The sequence below is a fragment of the Jaculus jaculus genome, chromosome 17 (assembly GCF_020740685.1).
Source record: "Jaculus jaculus isolate mJacJac1 chromosome 17, mJacJac1.mat.Y.cur, whole genome shotgun sequence".
Lineage (NCBI taxonomy): Eukaryota > Metazoa > Chordata > Mammalia > Rodentia > Dipodidae > Jaculus > Jaculus jaculus.
In genome coordinates, this window is record NC_059118.1 from 27403398 (window position 1) to 27430926 (window position 27529).

The 27529-nt window shown below is 38.7% G+C and overlaps 1 protein-coding gene across 1 annotated transcript in view; it reads right to left on the reverse strand.

The window, feature by feature from the left end:
- The window catches only part of Stag1 (stromal antigen 1), a 476250-nt gene that overhangs the window by 267567 nt on the left and 181154 nt on the right, over positions 1-27529 (reverse strand). The window lies entirely within an intron of this gene.

Here is a 27529-nt window from a genome sequence, read left to right on the forward strand (position 1 = left end):
CTAAGATATATTTCCAACCAAAGTGGCATCTGATATGCCTATGAAATTACAAAAACTGGCAAGTATATCAGATAAGTATTTAGACCACTTGCTCCTGGCTTCAACTTCTGTTTACTACAGTTGAAACTTGGAGGAAAAAAATAAAATAAAACTAGAGAACATGACAGGGGAAGAAAAGATAAGACATCACCAAGAGATACTAGTAGTAATGAAAGTCATTCAAGGAAGTACCCTCCTGAAAGACAGCTCCAGGGCTTGTTTCCTCTGTAGAGAGAGAAGGCACTTTCATAAGAAATGTCCCAAAAAAGGGAGATCATAAGGAACTCTACCTGGCCTCTGCCAGGATCCTGTCCTAACTGCTGTAATAACCACTGGAAGGGTTGATGCCCTGTGGGTAAAAGAGGCCTGAGGTCATTTCCCTCAGTTGAACATTGACCAGTTCCTATTTGGTACAGGCTCTCAATCTCAGTCCAATTTGAGGAGCCCCAGATAACTATGCAGGTCACATAATATATTCTACATCTTCTCTCTTGCAACCTGATCTAACATCACAGCTATCTATAGGGGCATGTCAGGTCAGTTTAAAAGAAAGTTCTTTAGTTAGCCTCTTGCCTGCTCTTAGGGAGACCACCTCTTACATCACTCCTTCCTTACAGTCTCAGAAATGCCAGCACCTTTGTTAGAGAAAAATATTCCTTATAAATGCCAGGTAGAAATTATTTAACTCCAAGGGGGAATCAGTATGTTCCTTTAAGAGAAGAAAATATAGATCCTTGACTGATAAAGAAGCTGTAGTCTGAGCTATTCATATACTCCTCAAGAACACCACTTATTTCCCCCATAAAAGGCAATATCCACTAAGTCCAGAGATAGTTCATAATTATAGCCTTGAAAAAACAGAAACTTCAAGAGTCCTTTGGTCTCTATTACACTATTTGTGAAATTTAACAGGCCCAATAAATAGAGATAAGCTCAGGACCTCTGCTTAATTAAAGAGATGGGATGGTTCCCCTTCATACTGCAGTACCCCATTCTTTTTTTTTTTGTTTCTTGAGGTAGGGTCTCACTCTGGCTCAGGCTGACCTGGAATTCACTATGTAGTCTCAGGGTGGCCTCAAACTCACGTTGACCCTGCTACCTCTGCCTCCCGAGTGCTGGGATTAAAGGCGTGTGCCACCACGCCCGGCTAGTACCCCATTCTTATACAAGAATAACTCAGAGCCCTATCCCAGCACTCGGGAGGCAGAGGTATGAGGATTACCATGAGTTCGAGGCTACCCTGAGACTACATGGTGAATTCCAGGTTAGCTTCGGCCAGAGTGAGACCCTACTCAGTCTTGGACCTAAAAGATGCTTTCTTCGATATTCCCCTATACCAAGTGAGCTGGCTGTTTTCCCCTAGGGACAGATGACCAGGAAGACAAGTCCAGACAGCTACACAATTCTATCCCTGGGCTTTGGAAACAGTTCCCGCTTGTTGGCCTTACCCTGGTTAACGACCTCACAGACTAAGAGGACATGGATGTTGAGCCACAGGAGCTACTACAAGGTTCCTAAGGTATATCATAAAGAGTCACAACTAAACTTCAAAAGTACATGTTAAAAGTCTTACTACCTGGTTGGTCTTGAGTACACAAAAGGAAAAATATTACCAAAAGTAAAGAACATCTTAAAAGTTTTAGACAATATACCCCTAAATTTTTTTCATCATTCCAAAGGTCAGGTGATAACGGTGACAAATGCACAAAGCAGTATAACTGTCACTTTGGATAAATGTGATCACAACTTAATGACATCTGTGCCATTATCAAGGATAAACGTTGTGATGATTCTGCTAATGTCTCATCTGCATTATGAGATCTATAAAAAGATTCATACCATGTCAGATTGCACTGTGCCATCAGGTGAACAGTTCCAAAAATAGACTTCTATATCTTCATGGCAAAAAATATACATATGCTGGGCTGAAGAGATGACTTAGTGGTTAAGGCACTTTCCGAGGGAAGCCTAAAGACTCAAGTTTGACTCTCCAGGTCCCATATAAGCCAGACACACAGCGACACAAGAGCACAAGGTCATACATATGCACATGGGGGTGAATGTGTCTGGAGATTTTTCTGCAGTGGCTGGAGACCCTGGTGTGCCAATTTTCTCTCTTGCTTATAAAAAAAAAATAAAGGCAGTCTGTTGGGCTTGCCAAAAATTTTTTTTTAATTATGCCTTTCACTTCTGGTAACAGTAATTCTGTTAAGCTTTGGATTTTATATACTCAACTGCTGTCTTGACTGTATCTCCTCTTGTTTATTCTCAGTCCACACTCAAGATGGTTCTATAATAGTCTGACTCTATCTACCCCTCTATAACTCCCTAAGGATAGAAGAATGAAAACCCTAAAGAATTGATTATTTTCCACTTCTAATTACCTCACAACATTCAACCTTCCATGCCTTGAGATGAACGTTAACATTTTACTACAGTGTTACTAATACTCTTTTATATGTGTTCTGGTACAGCTACCTGTGTCAAATCTACAAGGAGACTCTCCAAAACCCAGTGGCTGACACCAGGCTAGAGTGTTGTAACATGAACTCTTAGACAGCCCTCACTCCAGAGAAAACCTGATGCTATGGCTTAACATGACCACCTGTTAGCAAAAAGCCATTAAGAGTGGACATTGCTCAATTTCCCTAATAGCACTTAGGGTGGTCTATAAGGTGTGTGGGGGGGGTAGAAATACTACAGGAGCTAGTCAGTCTCGGTAGATGACTATACTCTAACCCAAGATAGCAAAGGGGTGAAACCAGTTCCTCTCTCTTCCTCTAAAACCCTGTTTCAGGTACCTGAAACCATTAAGACATCTGTTTAGGCCATAGATGGTTGGCTCTAGGATCAGGCAGATGAGTTTATCTGCTACGAAGGTCACCACCATATGGTTACTGCCTGGGTGATGAAGCCATGGTATTTCACTGCACCCATGCCACACAGAAGCAGGACCAAGCAGGGGGAGAAATGAGAGAGGATTCACCCATTTCTGGTAACTTGAAATAGCTGCAGTTGCCTGATGTTCCAATAGTCCAGGGCTCTAGGAGTTCAGCCAGACAAATTGCAGTTTGAAGTTACTGATGATTGCTTCTGTGATCAGCCTGCCCTGTTCCCTGTTCTGTCCTCAACAAAAAGGATTTTTTTGTTGTTGTTGTTGATACTGCCAAGAAACTTTCAATAGGCAATCAGTTTAGGAAACCTTCAATTATGGGTACAAACAGACCCAATATACTGAAACACAAATTCAGTGATCAGATGAATTATCTACTTTCAGGGTTCCCACAGTGATATACATTGCTGTTTGAAACTAAGCTTGCTGTTTTTCTGACTCCTGTACAGTAAAGTTTGCATACATCGCTAATACTGGCCTTGTGATCAATGAGCTACCCTGGGTAAGAATCTATTCAAGCACAGCAGAACCCTTTAATCCCATTGAAGGTGTGCACTAAAAGAGCTAATTACAATTTCCATATCAGGGCAGGTTGCTAAAGAATAGAATCCCTTGGAGGGAAAGAACTCAAATTTAGCCCAATATGAAAATACTGATTTGTTAGATGTAATGTTTAGTATACTTTGCCATTCATAATCAAATTGTCTATTAGGGTTAATTTTGTCATATTTAATTTATAGTACCTTTTCATTCTACATTTTCTGAGGAAGGGTCTTACTCTGGTCTACGCTGATCTTGAAATCATTTTAGGATGGGAAGTTCAGCATCCCATGTGATAAGGTTAAGGTCATGAGCCACCACACCCACCCACTTTCGGACCTTTGAATTTGTTTAAAACTTTCCATTATAAAAACATGCCAAAACATGACAGAGAATCAAACCAGCTCAACCAAAAATACTTTGAGAGATATGTCAAACAGAAGAGAAGAAAAAAGTACATATGTGACTACAGGAAAGAATAAACCATGCTTAAAAAATTAGGTGTTCCAAAAGAGTAGTAGAAAAACAGGAAGTGTGACAAAAATCAAGAAGAATGCCTGGCATAAGTGCATATATTTCAAGATAAAATTCTCTTTTAAAAACTGATTTGTTTGACAGGCATATATATATATATACATATGTGTGTGTGTATATATGTGTGTGTGTGTGTGTGTGTGTGTGTGTGTGTGTGTGTGTGTGTATATATGGGTAGAGAGGGAGAAAAGGAGAGGGGGAAGGAGGGAAGGAGGAAGGGCGCACGCGAGAGTGAGTGTGTGTGCGCTAGGGGCTCCAGCCACTGCAAACAAACTCCAGACACATGTACTACTTTGTGCATCTGGCTTACGTGGGAACTAGGGAATCAAACCTGGGTCCTTAGGCTACACAGACAAGCGCCTTAACAATTAAGTCATCTCTCTAGCCCTCAAAAGCAATTCTTAGTATCAATGGTCTCAATCATGCAACCAAAAGACACTGACTTGCAAACTGAACTAAAAAGCACGATGCATCTGTTTGTTGCCTCCCCAAAACTCATGTCTCCATAAAATACAAATCAGGGCTGGAGAGATAGGCTTCACCGGCAAGTGCTTAATTGCTAAGCCAAGGACCCCAGTTTGAGGCTCAATTCCCCAGAACCCACGTTAGCCAGATGTACAAGGGGGAGTACACATCTGGAGTTCTTTTGCAGTGGCTGGAGGCCCTGGCATGCCCATTCTCTCTCTCTCTCCCCTTCTTTCTCTGTCACTCTCAAATAAACAACAAAAAAAATTTTTTTAAAGAAAAATAATACCATAGGATGCAAAACGGCAATTCAGGCAAATGAGCCTAGGATACATGCAGGTGTTACTCTTTTGATACAAGATGGATAAACTTCAAACAAACCAACATTTGTTGTAAGATCACTTATACTGATTAAGAAAAACACTCCAATAATATAATATTACAATTCTAAATCCATATGCACCAAACATGGGCACACACAATATTATTAAACAATACTTCCAGACATATAGTTGCAAACTTCCTTAATCACATAGCAATAAACAGCATCAATACACTACTCTCAGCAATTGACAGGTCACCTTAATGGAATGATCTATAAAAGTATAGTAATGGATGTTACCAGGACTCTGAAAGCCATATCCCACATGTTCTTTCTCATACATGGACCCTAAATTCAAATATAGGTCAGTTGGAAGCTAGAATGATTGGGTCATGAGAGTAGAGGGCTTAATTGGAGGATGTTGTAGAAATGTCAGTAGGGTCAGGGGAAGAGGAGGATTAAAAGTAAGCATGCTATGCATGTATAATTCATATAGAACCCTACTTTTTTTTGAGGGGGAGGAGTGGTTTCAAGGTAGGTTCTCACTCGAGCTCAGACTGACCTTGAACTCACAGTGATCCCCCCAAGTATTGGGATTAAAGTCATGTGCCATCACACCCAGAAAAACCCACTTATTCTGCAGCTAAATGTGTTAATAAAGAGAGATTGGGAAGAAATAGCCTGCGGGGTGAATAGTTCTGTGCCCAGAAGCCACAGACTTCATTTTCAATGACAAGGGTGAGATACTTATACCATGTTATTGGCCAAGGAAGCCCCTGATGCCCCCCAAATATTACAGGCCATTGCCAAGGCTCTCGGTTGTCCACCTGAACTAAATGGTAAGACCCTACTGCTGAAGGCAACACATGTAGAGGGTGCAGGACAGAGAAATCAAGCAGGAGTTGAGCTGAAAGCCTCTTCCCAGTTGAAGGAGAAAAGTCATTAATGGTTTAGAGCATCAGTGGACTCTGCAAGGTTTATAACTGGTCAGCTAGGCCAATGTGCAACTGGTACAAGGATGGCAAGTATTTTATGGAGGAAACCAATTGCTCTCTGCTGGGATTTGAGGTATGCACCAGTAGAGAAAATTCCTACCTAGCACTGAAGACCTACTTAAAAGTCTATGACTGAGGAGGTCCTAAGTTCACCCCCTGTGGCAGGGGGAAGAACTAACATTATTATTTTCCTAAATGGATACATAATTCCCACCAAACTGCCTTTCAAGTATTTATGTTTCTGCTCATATAGTAATCTCACTCTCATTTTTTTTTTTTTTTTGTGAGAAGAATTTCTCTCTTCAGATGGTAGTAATCCCTAAGTAGAGTCAAACTCATCAAAATACTGAAAAGAAGTGACAGTTGAGTGTTCAGCACTATAATTCTCTCTGATGCTCAGGGACTACTGCAGAAGAGGTGGTAGAAAGAATGTAAGCTCCAAAGAAAGGGATGGAGTGCTCTGCAATGCTGCCTTCCAGATACCAAGGGCCTGTGGTAGTCATGACATCACAGTGGCTAAGGCTACCTACACAAGACCTGCATAAAAGGAATGGCATATATGACATCAAAGTAGAAGAGAGACTAGTTGGAAAGAAGGGAATCAGTGGAGGGAGGACTTCAGAGAGGGAAAGGGAAAGTAAAGGAAGGGATTATGTTATATTGTCTACATGTATGAAAACTGTCAACAAGTTCTTTAAAAGGGGATGCTGAAATTTATTGATCTCTGTCTACTGAGATTTTTTTCTCAAGGTAGGGTCTCACTCTGGCCCAGGCTGACCTGTAATTAATTATGTAGTCTCTTGAACTCATGGAGATCCTCCTACCTCTGTCTCTCAAGTGCAGGGATTAAAGGTGTGCACCACCACACCCAGCCTTACTGAGATATTTTTATCCTTCACTTTGCTAATGTAAAATATCATGTTGATTTTTCCTTGCAGCTCATGGGTATACTCACTTTTCAATAGTGTATGAAAATTTTCTGATGTTGCTAAATTTGTTTTATTTAAACATGGGTATATGGGCATCTCAGGGTGTTTTGTCTCTGCAAATGAATGCCAGATGCACTACTTTTTCGCATTTGGTGTCTTTCACTATTACACCCTGGTGGACAGGCTTTGTAAGCAAGGTGTTTTAACTGCTGATCTATCTTTTCAGCCTCCTTAATTTCTCTGGCTGACATTTTTTCTGTAATACATATTGATCAGAGGTACTGGTCTGTGGTTTTGTTATGGTGTGCTTAATTTTATACTAGAATAACGCTACCTTATACATTGCATTTAGAACTGTTGAAACCTAATTTTGGGGGAAAGACTGGAACTAGTATTATTTTCTGAAAATCGGGTTGAATTCACCAGTAAAGACATTTATTCCAGGTGTTTCCTTGGCTCATAGGTTTGATAAGTAATTCACCCTCCCCAACTCGTTGTAGATCATTTTAGATTCTGTATTTCTTCATAATTCAGTTTTCTTATGTTGTATGTTTATAGAAATTGACTAATTTCCCTTCTAGGTTACCCAAATATTTGGTGTGTGGTTGGTCATGGCACATATGATCCATTCAATGTGTGAAGGTGGTTATAGCATTCTTTCATTTCTCCTTCTACTAAACATTTTCTTCTTAAAGATGTATTAACATTGTTATTGTTATGGCCAGGCGTGGTGGTGCACACCTTTAATCCCAGCACTCGGGAGGCAGGGGTAGGATCACAGAGAGTTTGCAACCACCCTGAGAGTACATAGCCTGGACCAGAGTGAGACCCTACCCCCCCCCCCCAAAAAAAACCAAAAATAAATTGTTATGGCTGGCACTTTTTGTGTCTCTGATGCTTCAATCACAAAGAGATTGTGTTTTGTTGTATTTATTAACATTTAGTGGAAGGGGAGAACTAAAGGGAAAAATCTTTCTTTAAATCTGAATCAAGGGTACAAGCTATTAGTATGACTAAACACTACTGATTATTAACAAGGATCACAGGGCTAAGTAGTACTTGTAAGTATTCTCTACAACACTTAGATGTTTCACATTCTGTACTTTATTCTCCAGGAGATATTATGTATATCTATGCATCAAATCCTTGATGCTTAGGTCAGTATCTACATGAATTATCTTGAATTCTTCTACAAGGTAAGCTCACTATTATCACCCATTTAAGATACATATATAACTTTTCAGAAACACCCTGGATAATATAAGGCAAAGAATAATCAAATATTTTGTTCTAAACTCTTTTATTTTAATATTTGCTATCTTCTTTTGTGCACACTGAACAGCTTTAACTAAAGTACAAACACACTGAGATCTTTCTTATTTTTTTACTATAGATTTATTTAAAATAGGACCTGTACACTTCTACATTTGAAACCTTTAAAATAATAATAAATAGCTGATACTTAAGTAGTCCCATGAAAATCAGAGTTCAGGAAAAACTATGTAACAATAAAAAAGACAAGTAAAATATCTCAAAAGTAAAGTACTTAGAAAATTACATTTATATAAAAATTCTATTTAGGAGTACTTAAATGTTATGAATTATAATTTATACTGATATATACATGGAATCTAATAAAGGGAAATAAATGGGAGAGATAAGTCATTTTTTTGTTTTTGGAGACAGGTTTCATGCGAGCTGGCCTCAAACTCACTATGTACCAAAGATGACCTTTAGATAATCCTCCTGCCTCTGTCTTATAAGGGTTATAGGCTAACAAAAACATATCTAGCTTGAAAAAAATCACTTTAAACTGATATTAGAATGTAGCAAACATGGTAGACTGATCAAAACGACCAGAAGAGAGAGCCCAGGTCTTAGAACTAAAGGAATCATTTCTATTAGACAGAAACTGAGAATCAAAACACATCTAAGCAGAAGAGAAGAGACTTCTGGGGGCTCAACACTAAATAAGATTTCCATCATGCCTTCCAAGGCTCTGGGAAGACTGCACAAGAAGGTGGCAACAAACAATGTAAAAGCTACAGGGAACATAGATGTACTTTGGGGCAGTGCCTTCTGACATGAACCAACTGGTGCATTTATGATCTCAATTGAGGACAATAATACCCACACACCAACATGATTCTGAGCCTATCAATATTTTGACATGAAAGGCTGAAAAGGAATAAAAGAACAAAATAATTACCTTGAAAGAGGAGGGTCATAGGGGGATGGGGGTGGGGTGTGGAGAAGGGACAAAAGAGGATAAAGGCATAGGAACACAATCGAAATACTATACATTCACATATTAATTTCCTAATACAAATGAAAATGCAAGACTGAGTTTCAGGAAAGGATCTTTCTTGGCAAGGAAATCTAGCTACAATTTCTAGAAAGTAAAATATAACAAGTAACATAAAATTTACCAGACTGTCACAGATGAACAGAGAATAATTAAATTGAAAACTAAGGGGTTGGCAAAATATTCAGAAAGTAACAGAAATTTTAATAGATGCAGTATTCAAAGCTTAAACTAAGTTATTGAGACAAATGAAGTAGGAAGAAGTAACATTTAAAAGTCAGAAAACTTAGGAGTGATTTTAAAAAGCAAGAGTGCATTTCACTTATAACAAGCAATGTGAAACTTGAAATATCAATGTTAAAACCTCATGTATCAAGAAAGTGAAATTCGGCTGGGTGTGGTGGCACATGCCTTTAATCCCAGCACTCAGGAGGCAGAGGTAAGATAATCGTTGTGAGTTCAAGGCCACCCTGAGACTACATAGTGAATTCCAGGTCAGCCTGGGCTAGAATGAGACTCTACCTTGAAAAACAAACAAACAAAAAAAGTAAAATTCCTAGGCTAGGGAGATGGCTCAGAAGTAAAGACACTAGCTTATAAAACCTGACCTGCCATGTCCAGCCAGGTACACAAAGTGCTACATTCATATGGAATTCATTTGCAGTTGCAGAAGATCCTGGTGTATTGATCTTCCTGGCCCCAAAATATCTCGTTGCAAGTAAGGTAAAAAGAAAGTGAAATTCCTAATTCTCTATAGTAAAAGACAGAATGTCTTCAATCTGCTGAATGAAAGTAACAGTAAATATTAAATTGTATATCCATCAAAGTGTACTTTAAGAAATCAATGCAAAATAAGTTGTCAGAATTTGCTCTACAGACTCTGAAATTGGCAGAATGTCACAACCAGTTTGAACTGCTGTACTTTAAGCAGATGTGATCTCGGATATATCTCACATGAAGAAAAGAAGAGAGACTGCATAACATCACTTCTATAGTGAAAAATAGTGAATTATATATCTAAGCACCTGTTAAGATAGTGCAGGCCATGATAAGAGAATCAAACCAAATAAAATGTAAGGAATTAACAGCCATGTATATGTGTAAAGCTAGATGAACAATTCTTTAATGTGTTGATAATGACTAAGAAAACTAGTAGCATTAAATTACAATATAAGAACACAGCACAATGTGGTAAAGGAGAAATACATAAATCTATTGTCATGATATGGGAACTTAACACAGAATCTCTCAGATAATTTTAAAGAGCAAATAATAAATTAAGTTGTAAAATATATGAACATAATCACTAAACTCCCTTAACAATGACCATATTAAACCTGAAATAACAGGCTATATACACAGTTTTTAAGAACACATAAAACATTTAAAACTTTGACCACAAAATCTTTAAAAGCAGGGATGAAGATATGACTCAGAGGGTTGCAGCATTTGGTGCACAAGCACCATTACTGACTTTCTATGTTAGCAACTGCACAGGAAGCTGTGTGACCACTTAGGCCCATATCACAGGGTTGTTGGGAGGGAGGGGGGAGACAGGAGAATCACTAGGACTCCTGATCAGTCAATTTAATGGAAAAAATAGTAATTCAAGGTTCAAAGAGAGAGTTGCAAGTAAATTAAAATGATCTGCAATCCATGAGTTCACCTGATATACTCCTTTGGCATCCACACATGTATTTATATGATGTGTGCATCTACACACACACACACACATACCACAAATGCATAAAATAATCTTATAAAGAAACACTAGGGCTGGAGAGATGGATTAGCAGTTAAGGTGCTTGCCTGAGAAGCCTAACGACCCAGGGTCAACTTCCCAAAGCCCAAGTAAGCAAGACACATGTGCCCTGGCTAGCTAGAGGCCCTGGCACACAAATTCTCTCCCCTCCACACACACACATAAAAAAAAATAACAATCTATGGATTCTGGGGTGTCATTGTCCAAATAAGTAGGTTTCCACAGAACATATTCATAACCCTCTTAAATTTGACTGACCATCACTCTACCTTTCCTTTTCTCAATCTCTTCCCCTCCTAACCTTACTTAGGCCATTCTATCCCCAGTAACCTATTCATATATTTACATATATAAAACAAAATCCCCTTAAATCCGGCCTTCGCCTCCCTCCCTCCCTCTTTCTCTCTCTCTCTTTTTGGTTTTTTAAGGTAGGGTCTCACTCTAACCCAGGCTGACCTGGAATTCACTATGGAGTCTCAGTGTGGCCTCGAACTCACAGTGATCCTCCTACCTCTGCCTCCCAGTGCTGGGATTAAAGGCATGGGCCACCATGCCTAGCTCTTCCTCCCTCTCTTATACCCCCTTACTGGCCTCTGCTACCAATTATTACTCCAACTCACATACAAGTCTAAACATGTGTAGATAGGATCTACACATAGGAAAGAACATGTGACATTTAGCTTTCTGAACCTGGGTTACCTCACTCAGCATAATCCTTTCCAGATCCATTCATTTGCCTTCAAATTTCATAATTTCATTTTTCTTTGCTGCTGAACAGAACTCCATTGTGTAAGTGTAGCACATCTTCATTATCCATTCATCAGTTAAGGGACATGTAGGCTGGTTCTACTTCCTAGCTTTTGTGAATATACTAACCTTACTATCACTTTTGGTTAGAGAAGCTTCTCTTTTCAGATTGTGGTGTCCTCTGGGATGACTCAAAAGACAACACAGTGCTCAGAAAAAGTGACACAGGAATACTCAGCACTGAGACATCTCTATCACACTCTCCAAGGCTCAGAGTCCACTGGGGAAGAGGTGGCAGAAAAAATGTAAGAGCCAAAGGAAGGGTAGAACTACTTATAATGCTGTGTTCCAGACACAAAATGGCCTGGATATCCATCCATGGACTTGCAATGCCTGGTGCTACCTACACAGGTACCTCATAATAGGAGGAAAAGATGATGACATCAAAATAAAAGAGAGACTAATTGAGAGGAGAAGGGGATATATGGATAGTGGAGTTTTGAAGATGAAAGTGGGGAAGGGGAGGGAATTACCATGGTTTAGTGTCCATAATTATGGAAGTTGTTGATAAAAAATAAAATAATTTTAAAATAAATTTAAAAATAAAAAATTATGCAATAAATGAATAGCAATATGAAAATTTAATAGAAATTAAGTTCAGAAATTAAGAAATATGCTGCTAATCATACATGGAGACAAATTCACGTACTTGGTTAACTGCAGTTGTAGAACTTTAAGTACATGCACTACCTAGAGAAACCCTGTAAAAAATAATTTAATAATAATTGAAAAAATGGTAACAAAACTCCTTGAGACTCAGACACCAATTCTAAATGATGTTCTGAAAAAAACCCAATCTCAGAATATTCAATATAATTCATGCTATTAAGGTAGGAAACCTTATCAGTAAATCCAAAAATAGAAAAAAATGAGATAGAAAATTATGAGCACTTTTGTTAATCCAAAACAGGGTATTAACAACACAAAATGAGCAATAATTTAAAAGATGGGAGTAAAATGCAAAAAGGTTGTATAGGAAGACAAGATTTTTTAAGGACAAAATTACTTTTTAGCTTCATGAGATCCCATTGGTTGAGTACCTGTTTAATTTCCTTGGCTACTGGAGTTTTGTTCAGGAAGTCTTTTCCCATTTCTACATCGTGGAGTGTGTTTCCTATTTTTTCTTCCAGTAATTGAAAAGTTTCAGGTCTTATACTGAGGTCTTTAATTTGTTTGGACTTGATTTTTGTGTGTGGCGAAATGAGTGGGTCTAATTTCATTTTTCTACATATGGTCATCTAATTTGTCTAACACCATTTGCACAGACAAACATACCATAAGCAGAGCCAATTGTTCACCCACTGAATGGGAGAAAATCTTTGCCAGCTATAGCACTGACAGAAGCCTAATATCTAGAATCTACAAAGAACTCAAAAAACTAAACAATAAAAAAATCAAACAACCCACTCCAAAAGTGAGGCAGAGAACTCAAGAGGGAGTTCTCAGAGGAAGAATTACAAATGGCTAGCACACATTTAAATAAATGTTCAACATCCCTAACCATTAAGGAAATCAAATTAAAACAACTATGAGATTCCACCTTACCCCAGTAAGTATAGAAAACATTAAAAAATCAAATGAAGGCCAGGTGTGGTGGCACATGTCTTTAATCCCAGCACTCGGGAGGCAGAGGTGGGAGGATCTCCTTGAGTTTTAAGGCCACTCTGAAACTACATAGTGAATTCCAGGTCACCCTGGGCTACAGTGAGACCATACCTCAAAAAACAAAAAACAAACAAACAAAAAATCAAATGAAAACAAATGTTGGCGAGGCTGTGGAGAAATAGGAACCCTCATTCACTGTTGGTGGGAAGGTAAGCTGGTATAACCAGTGTGGAAATCAATGTGGAGACTCCTAAAAAGGATGAATATACAGTGACCAGCAGACCCTGTTATTCCCTTACTGGTCATTTACCCTAAAAGCTCCACATCTCAGTTCAGAAATATTTGCTCACCCATGTTTTTAGCTGCTCAATTCATAACAGCTAAAAACTGGAATCAACCCAGGTGACCATCATTGGATGAATGGGTAACTAAGATGTGGTATATGTACACGATGGAATTCTACTCAGCAGTAAGGAAAATGACACATTGAAATTTGTAGAAAAATGATTGAACATGAAACAGATCATTTTAAGTGAACTTACACAATCGTTGCATGATCTCACTCATCTGCAGTTCCTAACCTGGATCAGCCCAAGTTGCTGATATAACTGAATAGCATCTTGAGGCTTGGACAATAGGGAGGGCAGGGCTTAGGGAAAGGAAAAGGGTGTGTGTGTGGGGTGAGGGGAGACACAAAATATGAACCCTAATTGAACTGGTACTATAGAATCCTATATCCTAGAAATCAGACTAAAAAGTGGAACCCTCAAGCACCTGAATCAAAGGGCCCTGGAGAGAGTGAGATAAAACCTAACCCCAAATTTCTCCTATTTCTTTTTCTTCTCTGGCTTTTTCTTTTTCCTTTTCCCTTGGCACTGGCCTATAATCCCTGGTACCAGGATGTAGTGTACATCCACAGTGAGCTGTTGATCAGAGAGACCTACTAGATCTCCCAAGATAAAGAAGACAGACTTCTGTCAGAGCACTTGATTACCCAACAGAAGTTAATGGTAAGATACTACAACTGAAGACATCAATTGCTGTTGGCATGGACCATGGAGAGACCTGACTGGAACCTGGAGGACTGGCTGCCCTCAGATAACTAGGCCATCTAGCACTGAAAGGCACTACATAAGCTACCAGGGGAAAGTGGCCAACATGTGTTTAAGCAACTCAAAGTCTATGCAACTCAGAAGCAAACAATCTGACATAAAGCTCTCACAAGTGCAATAATGTCACACAGCCATGGTGGGTAATCAACTGCTCTTGGATTCGCTAACAGATCTGCTCAGTGGAAAGGTAACCATATCTGGAACTGGGAAATAAGTCAGAAACATATCCAGATAATGACTCTGCTTTCCATTGTGAAGCTCCCACTAACCTTATACTATAAAAGTGTCTAAACCCTTATAATTCTGTTTAAATTAAGAATGGTTATCCCATTTAACTGGTGCTGACTTCACTCTCCATTGGAGAATCTGCTTCTCTTTTTCAGATGGGAACTGGGACCCAGCACACTCCACCTTGGCCCCTGCTGTATTTACAGAGGAATTGAGGAAATGAGCAAGAATGCTGCTCTCAGTTAAGCTGATGTCAGCACAAGGGTGATGGAGAAAGGTACCAAGGACACTCAACACCTACCAAACCAGATACCTAGATGCTCCTCCTAAGTGCCCATCACCGAAGTAGACTTAAAATGTTCCCAGCATGGCTCAGGGAATCTTACGGAAGAGGAGGAGGACAGATTGTTAGAGCCACAAATTGTGACATTTTGCAAAGAGACATTACCTCTCCCCCATAACTGGCTGCTGCCCATAATGCATGACCCACACTCCCCATGGGGTTGACCTGCATCCCCAATGAGGAAGGCCTCCTCAGGAAAGGGTGAAGTAGGAGGGAAAGGATGGTACCAAGATGTGATGCTTACATATAAGATATGTCCATTGCTAGTAATAAAAAGTAAAATATATATTAAAAAATTATAAAAAAAAAATAAAGAAAATTAAACGGCAGGACTGGAGAGATGGCTTAGCAGTTAAGGTGTTTGCCTGCAAAGCCCAAGGACCTAGGTTCAATTCCCCATGTCCCATGTAAGCCAGATGCACAAGGTGGTGCATGCATCTGGAGTATGTCTGCAGTGGCTAGAGGGCCTGGAGTACCCATTCTGTCTCTCTCTTCCCCTCCCTCTCTGTCTCAAATAAAAATATTGAAAATAAGCTGGGTGTGGTGGCACACACCTTTAACCCCAGCACTGGAAAGGCAGAGGTAGGAGGATTGCTGTGAGTTTGAGGCCACCCTGAGACTACATAGTGAATTCCAGGCCAGCGTGGGCTAGAGTGAGGCCCTACCTCAAAAAACAAACAAACAAAAAATTCAAAAGAATTAAACCCTAAATACATGGGTAAGTGTACACAATGATCACAAATTGGAAGGTTTAATTCCATGATCATCATCCACTGGTATATAAAAGTGTATTGTCAAGTTTTACTCTTCTACCTGACAATCATGTTGACATGAAGGTACTGGGGAGAAGTTCTAAGCTAAATTTGGGAGATAAGAGGCCATGAACAATAGTAAAAGTTGACAATGAAGAAATGCTTGCTATAAGAAGGAATTATCCAACCTAAAATGTCAATGTCTATGTTGAGCAACATTAATACACAGATACAATATAATTCCATTGAAATTGCACCTAAGAAACACATACACAGATCACAAAGTTTCTAGCCAATCAACTTTTCAATATAATAGAGCAATTTAAGAGTAGAGGAGACAGAAAACTTTCCCATAAATGGATGCACGGTATGTATGCTAATGTTATTATAGTACAGTATTAAAAACCAGGACTTGGGCCAGAGAGAAAACTTAGTAGTTAAGCCGCTTGCCAGTGAAGCCTAAGGTCCCAGGCTCAATTCCTCAATACCCATGTAAGTCAGATGCATAAATTGTATCAAATGTTTGCAGTTTATTTGCAGTTGCTAGAGGCCCATGTGTGCTGACTCTCCATCCCCTTCTCTCCCCCCGTCTCTTTCTAAAATAGATAAAGAAAACATTAAAAAATAAGAATCAGGAGCCGGGCATGGTGGCACAAGCTTTACATCCCAGCACTTGGGAGGCAGAGGAAGGAGGATTACCATGAGTTCAAGGCCACCCTGAGACTACAGAGTGATTTCCAGTTCAGCCAGAGTTAGAGTGAGACCCTCTCTCGAAAAAGAAAAAAAAAATAATAAGAAGAATCAGGATTTTCAAATATGAAAAATTTCCAGTATCAGTCATGGTGGTTAATCCCTGTAATTCCAGCACTCTGTAGGAAAAGCCAAGAGAATGAATCTACAGTACAAGGTTAAAAGTAGTACCAGAAAACCCAAATGATGCCAGGAGTGGTAGAGCATGCCTTTAATCCCAGCACTAGGGAGACAGAGGTAAGAATCACCATGAGTTTGAGGGAATCCTGAGAATACAGAGTGAATTCCAGGTCAGTCTGGGCTAGAGTGACACTCTACCTCGGAAAAAGGAAAGAAAGAAAACCCAAATGAGGGCTGGAGAAATAACTCAGTGGTTAAAGCTGCTTGCTTGCAAAGCCTAACAGCCCAGGTTCAACTGCCAGTACCCACATGATGCCAGATGCTCCATACATCTAGAGTTTGTTTGCAGTGACAAGAGGCTCTATGTGTACCCCCTCATCTCCATCTCTCCTTCCAAAGGCAGGAAATGAGGGTGAATCCAAAATCAGAGGATGCATATACTTCAGTATTCAATGTGATGCACAAAATCATTATGAATTACTGTGGCTAAGAAAAAGATTGGAATACAATTGTCTTACATATCACTCTTCAGCTACCAGGTTGTTAAAACATAAATATATTTGAAGTAATTACTTCATAAAAGGAACTAAAGTTAATTTCTTGTTGTCTAGTGGTGCCCTGGAAATATTACTGAGATACTAAAGGCTAGATGAACTGGGGAAGTTCAGAAAACTAATGAAATGTTCCTACATGATGTCAATTATCTGCCAAGCCTGTATTTCCAGAAAGCACTCAGGCTGTTGGAAGTTCTCTGTTAGGCATAAATACTTGAAAATGGAAAAACTATGTGTTGTATAAAACTAAGAAGGTGATTTCTAACGTCATTTCATAACTAAAATAATGCATTTGGCATTTCTCAAATTATATACTAAACATCTACACTAAAACACAAACATCCCAAGGTCAATATAATAGACCTAACAATGATAATACTTGAGGCTTTTCTTTCTTTCATATGAGCACTTGAAGGTCTCTTGCCACGAAAAACTAATGTCTGCTGCGGACAGCTGGATTGAACCTGGGCTTGCAGGCTGTAAATTCAAGTGTCTTTAACCACTGTGCCATCAATACACTTTGAATACTTAAGGCTTTGTAGACAAGCACGTTAACCGCTAAGTCATCTCCCCCAGCTTGGTTATGACATTTTATAGGTACAGAAGGCAGAAGTACTGAACTACATCAATAGTGCTTAAACTAACTTCTTGTTTATCATAACTGATACTATATATATATTCTATTCTTATATGTTGAATTATCTGATTTTGACTGAGAAATTAAAGAATAAGTAGAATTCACAATAGAATCTAGATGATTTAAATGAAAAGACTTAGTAAACAGACTATAAGTATATGGGTAGAGATAGAAAAACAATTGGGGGTTGGGGACAGGTACAACCTAAAATGGCAAAAGGCAAGAAGGCGATACTGCATTCTATGTTTCAAGAGCCAAGGTAATAATAAAAAGCGGTATTAGAGCCAATTCTATTCATTTAGAGTATCATTGGTAGCATCATCCCTTTGAATCAGTAATAATAGTCCTAAAGTATTCTTCCTTCTTGCCCTTGATTTCTTCACATTTTAAGCCGCTTTATTTTATTTACTTGAAAAGGATGGATGGATTGAAGATAAATAATCTGAGCACACCAGGGCCTCTTAACTCTGTAAACAAACTCCAGAGGCACGAGCTACTTTATGCATCTGGCTTTATGTGAATACTGGGGAATTGACCTGGGGACATTAGACTTTACAGACAAGTACCTTTAACTGCTGAACCATTTCTCCTGCTCTTTAAGTCAAGTTATTTTACTTTATTTTTTGAGACAAGCCCAATAGACTGGCCTTGTTATTATTAATGGTGTGTGTGTGGGCGGGGGGGGGAATGGCATGCCAAGGTCTCCAGTCACTGCACTCTAAGTCCAGACAGGGCCCCTTGTGCACATGTGCAACACTGCACAGTTGTGTGTCTGCGCATCTGGCTTACGTGGGACCTGGAGATTTGAACATGATTCATTAGACTTTGCAGGCAAGGGCCTTAACCACTAAGCTATCTCTGTAGGCCCCTTTAAGCCAATTTACAAAACACCTGTTTTGCCTTGAATCCCTCTGTAACTTTAGGAGAAAATGGGCTGATACAATAAAATTTCAACTTACATTCTGAAAATTAATTACTAATCAAATATTCTGATAAAGTGGAAAATATTAACTCAACATGTATCAGAGATTATTGGCTTTTATAATATAAAGGTATTTTTTACCATCCTTGCAATATTTTCAATGAATAAAAATTTTCAGTTTTTTGCTGTAGTTTATAAATTTTTTTTTTTTTTTTTTTTTTTTTTTTTTTTGAGGTAGGGTCTCACTCTAGCCCAGGCTGACCTGGAATTCACTAGGTAATCTCAGGGTGGCCTCGAACTCACGGTGATCCTCCTACCTCTGCCTCCCGCGTGCTGGGATTAAAGGCATATGCCACCACGCCCGGCAATATTTTTCTTTTATAACAGATCCTAAGCAAGCTTTTAAGGGAATTTCATCCTTGTTCATTTTTAGATTTTTAAAATACTTTTCTTGTTTCTGCTATTTTTTGGCTACGCAAGTCTCAAATTAGAAATAGTCCTGCCTGACTACCAAGTAGTTTGGATTATAAACACATACATACTCCATGCTCACCTTGCATTTTAAATCTTCATGCACTGTAAAGTTATCCTAGTGTAGTAGGTCTAAAAGAATTTTTTGAGAGCAACAGACAAAGAGTCAGAGAGAGAATGGGCACACCAGGGCCTCCAGCCACTGCAAACTCCAGACGCGTGTGCACCCTTGTGCATTTGGCTAATGTGGGTCCTGGGGGATCAAACCTCAAACTGGGATCCGTAGGCTTCACAGGCAAGCGCTTAACCACTAAGCCATCTCTCCAGCCCATCTAATTCCCCCATTTTTATCTTAAGGATGGGGCTTCCCAATCTTCTACTAAATGTACATGTATATACTGAATATACTGAATTCTGCACCTATTGGCTATGGAACTTAATATATTATCAAACTGTCTTATTGCTTAATTAGCTTAGCATACTCATTTTTATTATCTAATTAAGAGCTTTAACTCCAATATAAAGTAAAACATGAATTATGAGGGTACTCATTCTTATCTTGAGAGTGAAAATACTGACATCCCTTAAGCATGATGTTGGCTCATTTTGAAAATAACACTCCATTCTCTCTCTCTCTCTTTACCTTGACTCATTTCTGGGTAACAGAAAAGTATGAAAATACAGAGAATACTCTCTACCCAAATTCTTCAGACATAAACATTTTACACCTGTTTTTTTTTTTTAATTATTTTTTCGAGGTTGTGTCTCACTCTAGCTCAGGCAGACCTGGAACTCACTATGCAGTCTTAAGGTTGCCCCAAAGTCATGATGATCCTCCTACTTCTGCCTTCTGAGTGCTGGGATTAAAGGCATACGCCACCTCTGTCTTAATTTCTATACCTCTTCACATACCAAGTGTTGATATGAGTAATCTGTAGACATGATATTCCTTTATTTTCTGCCAGAATAAATTATCCTCAAAAGTTATGTAGCTACAGTATATTTATTAGCCTATGAGATTAACAATAGATAAAATGCATATTTAATGGTCTTGTACACAGAGGAAATACAGGTTTCAGTACTTCTCTCACAGATTTATGTCAAAAGAAACTGTAAGGTCACACATCGTATTCAACTGCCAATTTTGTTTAGTCTCTTCAAGGTGCAATTGTTTCTGAGTCATGTCTAAGTATTTTATAATACTAATATTTGAAGAGTACAAGATAATCGTCTTTGAAAAATACATTTCAACTTCTCCTTTCTGATGTTTCTTCATGAGTAGATTCAGTCCAAATGAATTGGGTAAGAATACTACAGAAGTGATGTTGAGTTCTTTAAAGTACTTTCCAGGAAATACCTGGTGTCAACTAGTTCAGTAACTCAGTAATGTTTTCTTACATCACTTGATTAAGGTAATGTCTTTCTCTGCAAAGTTTCTATTTTTACATATTATAAAAAGTAGGCATCATGTAAGGAATCACTTTGAGACCGGATGAATATTATGTTCACTATATTTTCTTAGCCAATCAGGATTATGGAGAAAGCAATGAGACTTCAAAAACTATGTTAGAGGAGGACAAAGTGATCTATGCCTACAATGATAGCACTTGAAGACATGAACCAAGAGGATTGCCAGTTCATTTGTTGTGTTCTCATTCAATTTTAGGATCAGCACTTTTACCTTTGCTTTTTTTTTTTGTTGTTGTTGTTGATGATGATGTTGAGAATGTAAATATTAAGAGAACACCAAAGATCAGGACTATTCAAAAAGTACACTCAGGGATAGGGAGACAGCTCATTTGGTTAATTGTGTGCCTCACAAGTATTAAGAAATGGCTTAGCAGTTAACGCATTTGCCTGAAAAGCCTAAGGACCCTGGTTCGATTCCCCAGGACCTATGTAAGCCAGATGCTGGAGGCTGGAGGTCCTGGTGCGCCCATTCTCTCTGCCCCTTCCTCAAATAAAAAACTAAATACATAAAATTACACACACACACACACACACACACACATAAATAAATAAAAGAAACGGATTCCCAGAACTCAAATTTTACGAGGCTGGGTAGTTGCATAAAACAGTAATCCCAGTACTGGGGAGCTGGGGGAGGTGGATCTCTCAGACTCACTGGCAAGTCAGGATAGCCTACTTGGCAAGTAGAAAAAATAGACAGCACATGAGGAATGACAGTCTGAGATTGTATTTTGGCACACAGCACATACACCAACATATACATACTCACACAAAAAAGTTTGTTTAAATTAAGATACCATGCCCACACCAATTTCCTTGAAGCTTTACAAACACACCTCCTTATAAGTAAGCAAACTCATTATTTTGTGACTTATCCTTTTTGCATTACTTCTTGGTCAAATGAGCAAAGAAATGTATGTATCTCAGTATTTTCTTTCTTGTCTTCCCCCTCTGCAAGGACCCTGGGGACAAAAAAAAAAGGCAGCATGCTCGATATTCTTTGGCATTTTCCCCTTCAATGTGTATCATGGAAACCTAGACATAAATTTACAATACCCCCCTCTGAGTGGGTCACAATTTCAGTTTATATCTATATTACAGTTTATTCAATAACCATTTCATATATGGCCACTTAGGTTGTTTCCAATCACAAATAATATAGCTTATTATTGTATTGCTTAAGTTTTACGTTCAGGGAAAAGTCACAGAATATTTAATATGATTAGCTTTAGGGGATAATGTTCAAATTCTTTTACCAAAGAACTGAACTAAGCTGTTTTCCAATTAATAATGTAGTAGCTTTTGTTTTTCTCAAAACCTCACTAATAGTGTACTTTTTAACTTTTGCCAATTTGATATGTGCTAATCTGTGATAAAGACATACAAGGGAATATTATCAGCCTTATATATGAAAGGAATGAACTACTGATGTAACTTGTTACAACTTAGATGAACCTCAAAACTGTATGGTAAGTGAAAGAAATCATGAGCTAATTTAGGGATATGAAGGCCCTGAAAGTAAACTTGAAGGGGTTAAAAGCAACAAATGTCCCTGAGCCTGTAACGGGGATCCAGTGCCACCTGTCCCTTTTGCCCTAAAGGAGTCCTCACAGCTTCTACCTTGTTAAATATCAGAAATGTCAGAAAAAAAAAGAATACCCCTTTTCGTATAATGTAAGTGTGATTATTCCCTTTACTAGAAACCTGGAAAAGCCCAGACACAGCTGGCATGGGGGCTGGACTAACCAGCTTAGGCAACATCCAGTGAATTCCCATAGAAGACACTGATCAGAGACACCAGGTGGATTTTCCCACACAGGACCACTCCCACATGGGAGCTTTCTGTTTTACTTTCCCTAAGAGGTTTTCCCATTATGAGGGACTCCTTTCCTGCTTGGCAGGAACTATGCCTTCTCTCCTTTTTTATACTCTGTAATAAAATCTTTCTAAACTTCATCCTCTATGGTCTATGGATTTCACTCACTGAATTCCTAAGACAAGTACCTGGAGGGAACAAATTCAGTAAATGTTTTGTATGGCTGGCCAGCACCCTAAATCCTGACATACAGCCTAAACAAGAGCCACGAAAGGATTTGTCCCTCTGAAAGGCACCCCAGATTACTATACCAATCGGACACAAAAAGTCATATGTATTTTTTTTTTGGTAATATAAAATGCCAAGAACAGGCAAATTTACACTGACAAAAAGTGGGTTAGTTTCTACACTGCTGGTGGGAATGCAATCTGGTCCAGCCATTGTGGAAAACAGTGTGGAGGTTCCTAAAACAGCTAAAGATTGATCTACCATATGACCCAGCTATAGCACTCCTAGGCATATATCCTAAGGACTCATCTCATTTCCTTACAAGTACGTGCTCAACCATGTTTATTGCTGCTCAATTTATAATAGCTGGGAAATGGAACCAGCCTAGATGTCCCTCAACAGATGAGTGGATAATGAAGATGTGGCACATTTATACAATGGAGTTCTACTCAGCGGTAAAGAAAAATGAAGTTATGAAATTTGCAGAAAAATGGATGGATCTGGAAAGTATGATACTAAGTGAGGTAACCCAGGCCCAGAAAGCCAAGCGCCACATGTTCTCTCTCATATGTGGATCCTAGCTACAGATGACTGGTCTTCTGCGTGAGAAGGAAAATACTTAGTAGCAGAGGCCAGTAAGGTACAAAGGAGACATAAAGGGTGGAGAAAGGAAGGGAAGAGGATACTTAATAGGTTGATATTGTATATATGTAATTACAATGATTGTAATGGGGAGGTAATATGATGGAGAATGGAATTTCAAATGGGAAAGTGTGGGGGTGGGGAGGGAGGGAATTACCATGGGATATATTTTATAATAATGGAAAATGTTAATAAAAATTTTTTTAAAAAGTGGGTTAGTAGTGGACAAGATATAGGGTAGGGAGGAATGAAGAGTAATTACTTAATGAGTATGAGGTATTCTTCTGGAATGAATTGTCTAAGTTCTAAAACATCATAGTAGTGCCAATTCCTACAATGAACTAATTTGCTTATTTATCCCCCAATTTTTTTTATTTTTTTGTTTTTATTTTTATTTATTTGAGTGACAGAGAGCAAAAGAGGCAGAGAGAGAGAGAGAGAGAATGGGCACTCCCTCCAGCCACTGCAAATGAACTCCAGACACATGTGCCACCTTGTGCATTTGGCTAACGTGGGTCCTGAGGAATCGAGCCTCGAACTGGGGTTCTTAGGCTTCACAGGCAAGCGCTTAACTGCTAAGCCATCTCTCCAGCCCAATCCCCCAAATTCTTACTTAACACATTTTTACTGTAATGTGACAGTTCTAAGAAGTTGGACAGATGGAAGTATTTAGAGAGTTAGTTAGTATACTATGAAAGGTAACTCAGAGTTCTTTTGTCCTGTTATATCATAGAAATATAGAGTAAATTGATAGTCTCAAAGAAGAGCCTTCATCAGAATCAGACCATTCTGACCCTGATCTCCAACTTCTAGATGGCAGAACTGTGATAAATGAATTTATGTTAATAAGGCACTTAGTCTATGCTACTTTGTTTTTTAAAATTATTTATTTATTTAGAGAGAGGATGGATGTGCCAGGGCCTTCAGCCACTTTGAACAAATTCCAGATGCATATGACCCCTTGTGTGCATGTGTAACATTGCATGCTTGCACCACTGGGCACCTGGTTTCCTGGGACCTGGAGATTTGAACAGGAGTTCCTAGGATTCATGGGTAAGTGCCTTAACCACTAAGCAATCTCTCCAGCCCCCTACGATACCTTTCTTATAGAAACAGACTGTAACAGTTGAAGAACGTTATAAACCTACTATATGATACTGATATTGAATGATACTTTAAATAGCTGTATATTATCAATATTCATAAGATGTAACTTGCACAGATAAATTTTTTAAAGATCATTTATTAAAGACTAACTAAAAACAAACCTTCATAAACATGCTTTGATGAAAAGGCTAAAAGGCATGGTGGCACACATGTTTAATCCCAGCACTTGGGAGACAGAGGTAGGAAGACTGTTGTGAGTTCAAGGACAGCCTAAGATTACATAATGAATTCTAGGTCATCCTGGCCTACAGCAAAGAGGGGGGGGGGGTGATAGAGAAAGAGATAGAGCTAAAAAAGAAATAGTTTTACAAACATTTTAATATACTATGTGTAGAAATAAAGGAGTATATATTACATAGCAGACACGAGAATATCTAACTACAAACACATTGAACTACAGGTATTTATTCACAAAAGGACATGAAGTATATGCACAATTATTCATGACAGTAGTATTTGTAATAGTAAAATAAGAAAGTTAATGCAATAGGCTATAACAGTAGACTAGTTAAATTAATTACTATGCAAATATACAAAAGATTGCAAGCGGGCTGGAGAGATGGCTTAGCGGTTAAGCGCTTGCCTGTGAAGCCTAAGGACCCCGGTTCGAGGCTCGGTTCCCCAGGTCCCACGTTAGCCAGATGCACAAGGGGGCGCACGCGTCTGGAGTTCGTTTGCGGTGGCTGGAAGCCCTGGCGCGCCCATTCTCTCTCTCTCCCTCCATCTGTCTTTCTCTCTATGTCTGTCACTCTCAAATAAATAAATGAAAATGAACAAAAAAAAATTAAAAAAAAAAAGATTGCAAGGATGTTGTGTTTGGGAGAGGGTTTAAAGAGAATGCTCTCTGTGCACACATACACTAGCATTATTTTGCAAGGGAGGAAGGATAAGAGTTTTCTCTTGTAGCCTATGCTGGACTGGAATTTACTATGTAGCCCAGACTATTCTCAAATTCACGGCAAATCCTGACTCAGTGTTATGAATATAGGCATGAGACTCCACAACCGGCTTACACATCATCTTTTGTGTAATGAGGTGCAAAAGGAAGAGTGCATATTTCAATTTATATTATGAGACAAATGTAAATATATACATACAACGTCTATTTAAGAGTAGTTAACTATAGAGATGGACAGAAAGGCAAGAATCAGTAAATATTATTATATAGCTTAAAATTGACCTGTGAGAATGTATTTCAAGAGGAAAAACATGGGTTATTCACTTGTTTTAAAATTAAAACCCAATCTACAGCCAGGTGTGGTAGTACAAATTTTAATGCCAGCACTTGGGAGGCTGTGGTAGGAGTATGATTATAATGATTCACAAGTTTGGGGCCAGCCTAGCCTACAGAGTGAGTTCCAGATCAGCTTGGGTTAGAGTGAGACCCTGCCTCAATTAAACTAAAAACAACAAGAACAACAAGCAAAACCAAATCCAATCTAACAAAAGTGCTAAACTAGATGAGATAACAGATGTAAAGCATATCAGGGATTGCCCCATCTACATGACCACTGTAAAAAGAACCTACATATTGTCAAATGGCCCCATCTCTTCTTACTGCTAACCAGTCTCCATGCTCTAGGATACAGCTCTAGAACTGTATGTCTTGTAATAAATTATGCTTTCTTTTCTGAAGGCCTTTCTACCTAATCTGTTACCTTGTGCTTTCTTATTCTCCCCAACCTCCATATCAGACAGACACACAGCCCCTCCCTATTAGTCTCAAGTATCTGGTGAGGCAGCCTTACGAAGAATCTCTTCTGTTGTTTTGTAATGCTGAGCATCGAACTCAGGGTACAGGGCTAGGGAAGCACTCTCCACTGAGTGATATTTGGCACTATCTATATGATATTAGATAACCACAACAAAAACTTTTCAATTTAATTTACTTATCTATAAGGTAACAGTTCTCTCAGGCAGCTGTGGTATTTAACACAGATGAAATAAGCTAATGTAGGAAAAGCATGTTATTTGGCGAATACCAAACAGATAATAAAAATGAAACATTTGTGTGTGTGTGTGTGTGTGTGTGTGTGTGTGTGTGTGTGTGTGTGTATTTATTCGAGACTTTCATTAACCTGTCACATATCTCCATCTTTGTTCTTTAAAATGAAGACTCCTTTAAAAATTGTAATCTAAACAGTTCCTGGTGGGAAAGGGAAATGCAGAGGCTTTTTATTTTACTTAGCCTAGTCTTTTTTTATTTATTGGTGGGTGTATGTGTAATGATGTGGGTGATGATGATGTGGAGAGTGTTTAGGACAGGGTTTGTTATTTGGAGATCCTCAACTCCACCTTCCACTGCAATAGGTATGTTCAGATTAAAGAGGCTTGTGCCCCCCCTTTGGTGTCCAACTTTACATGGCGGCTGGGGTGCAAGAATCTTTAGTCACTGAAGACATTGCTCCTGGGAGCTTTGCTTTTGATTTCTTTTGTGTTTTTTAAAATTTTATTGATTTTCTACCTATGTGTATCTGTGTGTATGACTGTGTCAGGGCCTCCTACACTACAATGAACACGACACTTGCATCGCTTTTTGCATTGTGCTTACATGCATAACTTGGAAATTGAACCTGGCCAGGCTGGCAGGCTTTGCAAAAAAGCATCTTTAATGGCTAAGTCATCTTTCCCTATGTATTTCTTCTTAAATAAAATTACTTTAAAAAAAAATTAAGCAGAAACTTTGTATGGGCAAATCATGTGTTGGTACCATTCCCTTCCTCCCTGACCTCACTCCACTGAGGATAATCCAAAGTAGGGTTACTGGTTGTGTTGTGTACTTATGAATTATGAGTTGTGAGAACAGCAGTCAGTCATTGTGGAAGGGACTTTGTGTGTGAGAAAAGAAAACAACAATCAAAACAATGAGCTCAATGAAACATCACTATTCTCCCTGTGCTTTACCGACTATACCCATGTAATAGAATCTAAACTGCTTAGCTATACCTATTCAAGAGAAGAAAAATATCTAAAAGATATCTAATAAAATTCAGAACTTCACTTGAACAAATCCTCTTATGGATTCCTAACCCAACATATATCAAAAATTCCTGGTTTTGATATGGAAGTTTAAAATTTATATGTAAAAGATAAATAACTACAATGATACAAAATAAAGGAT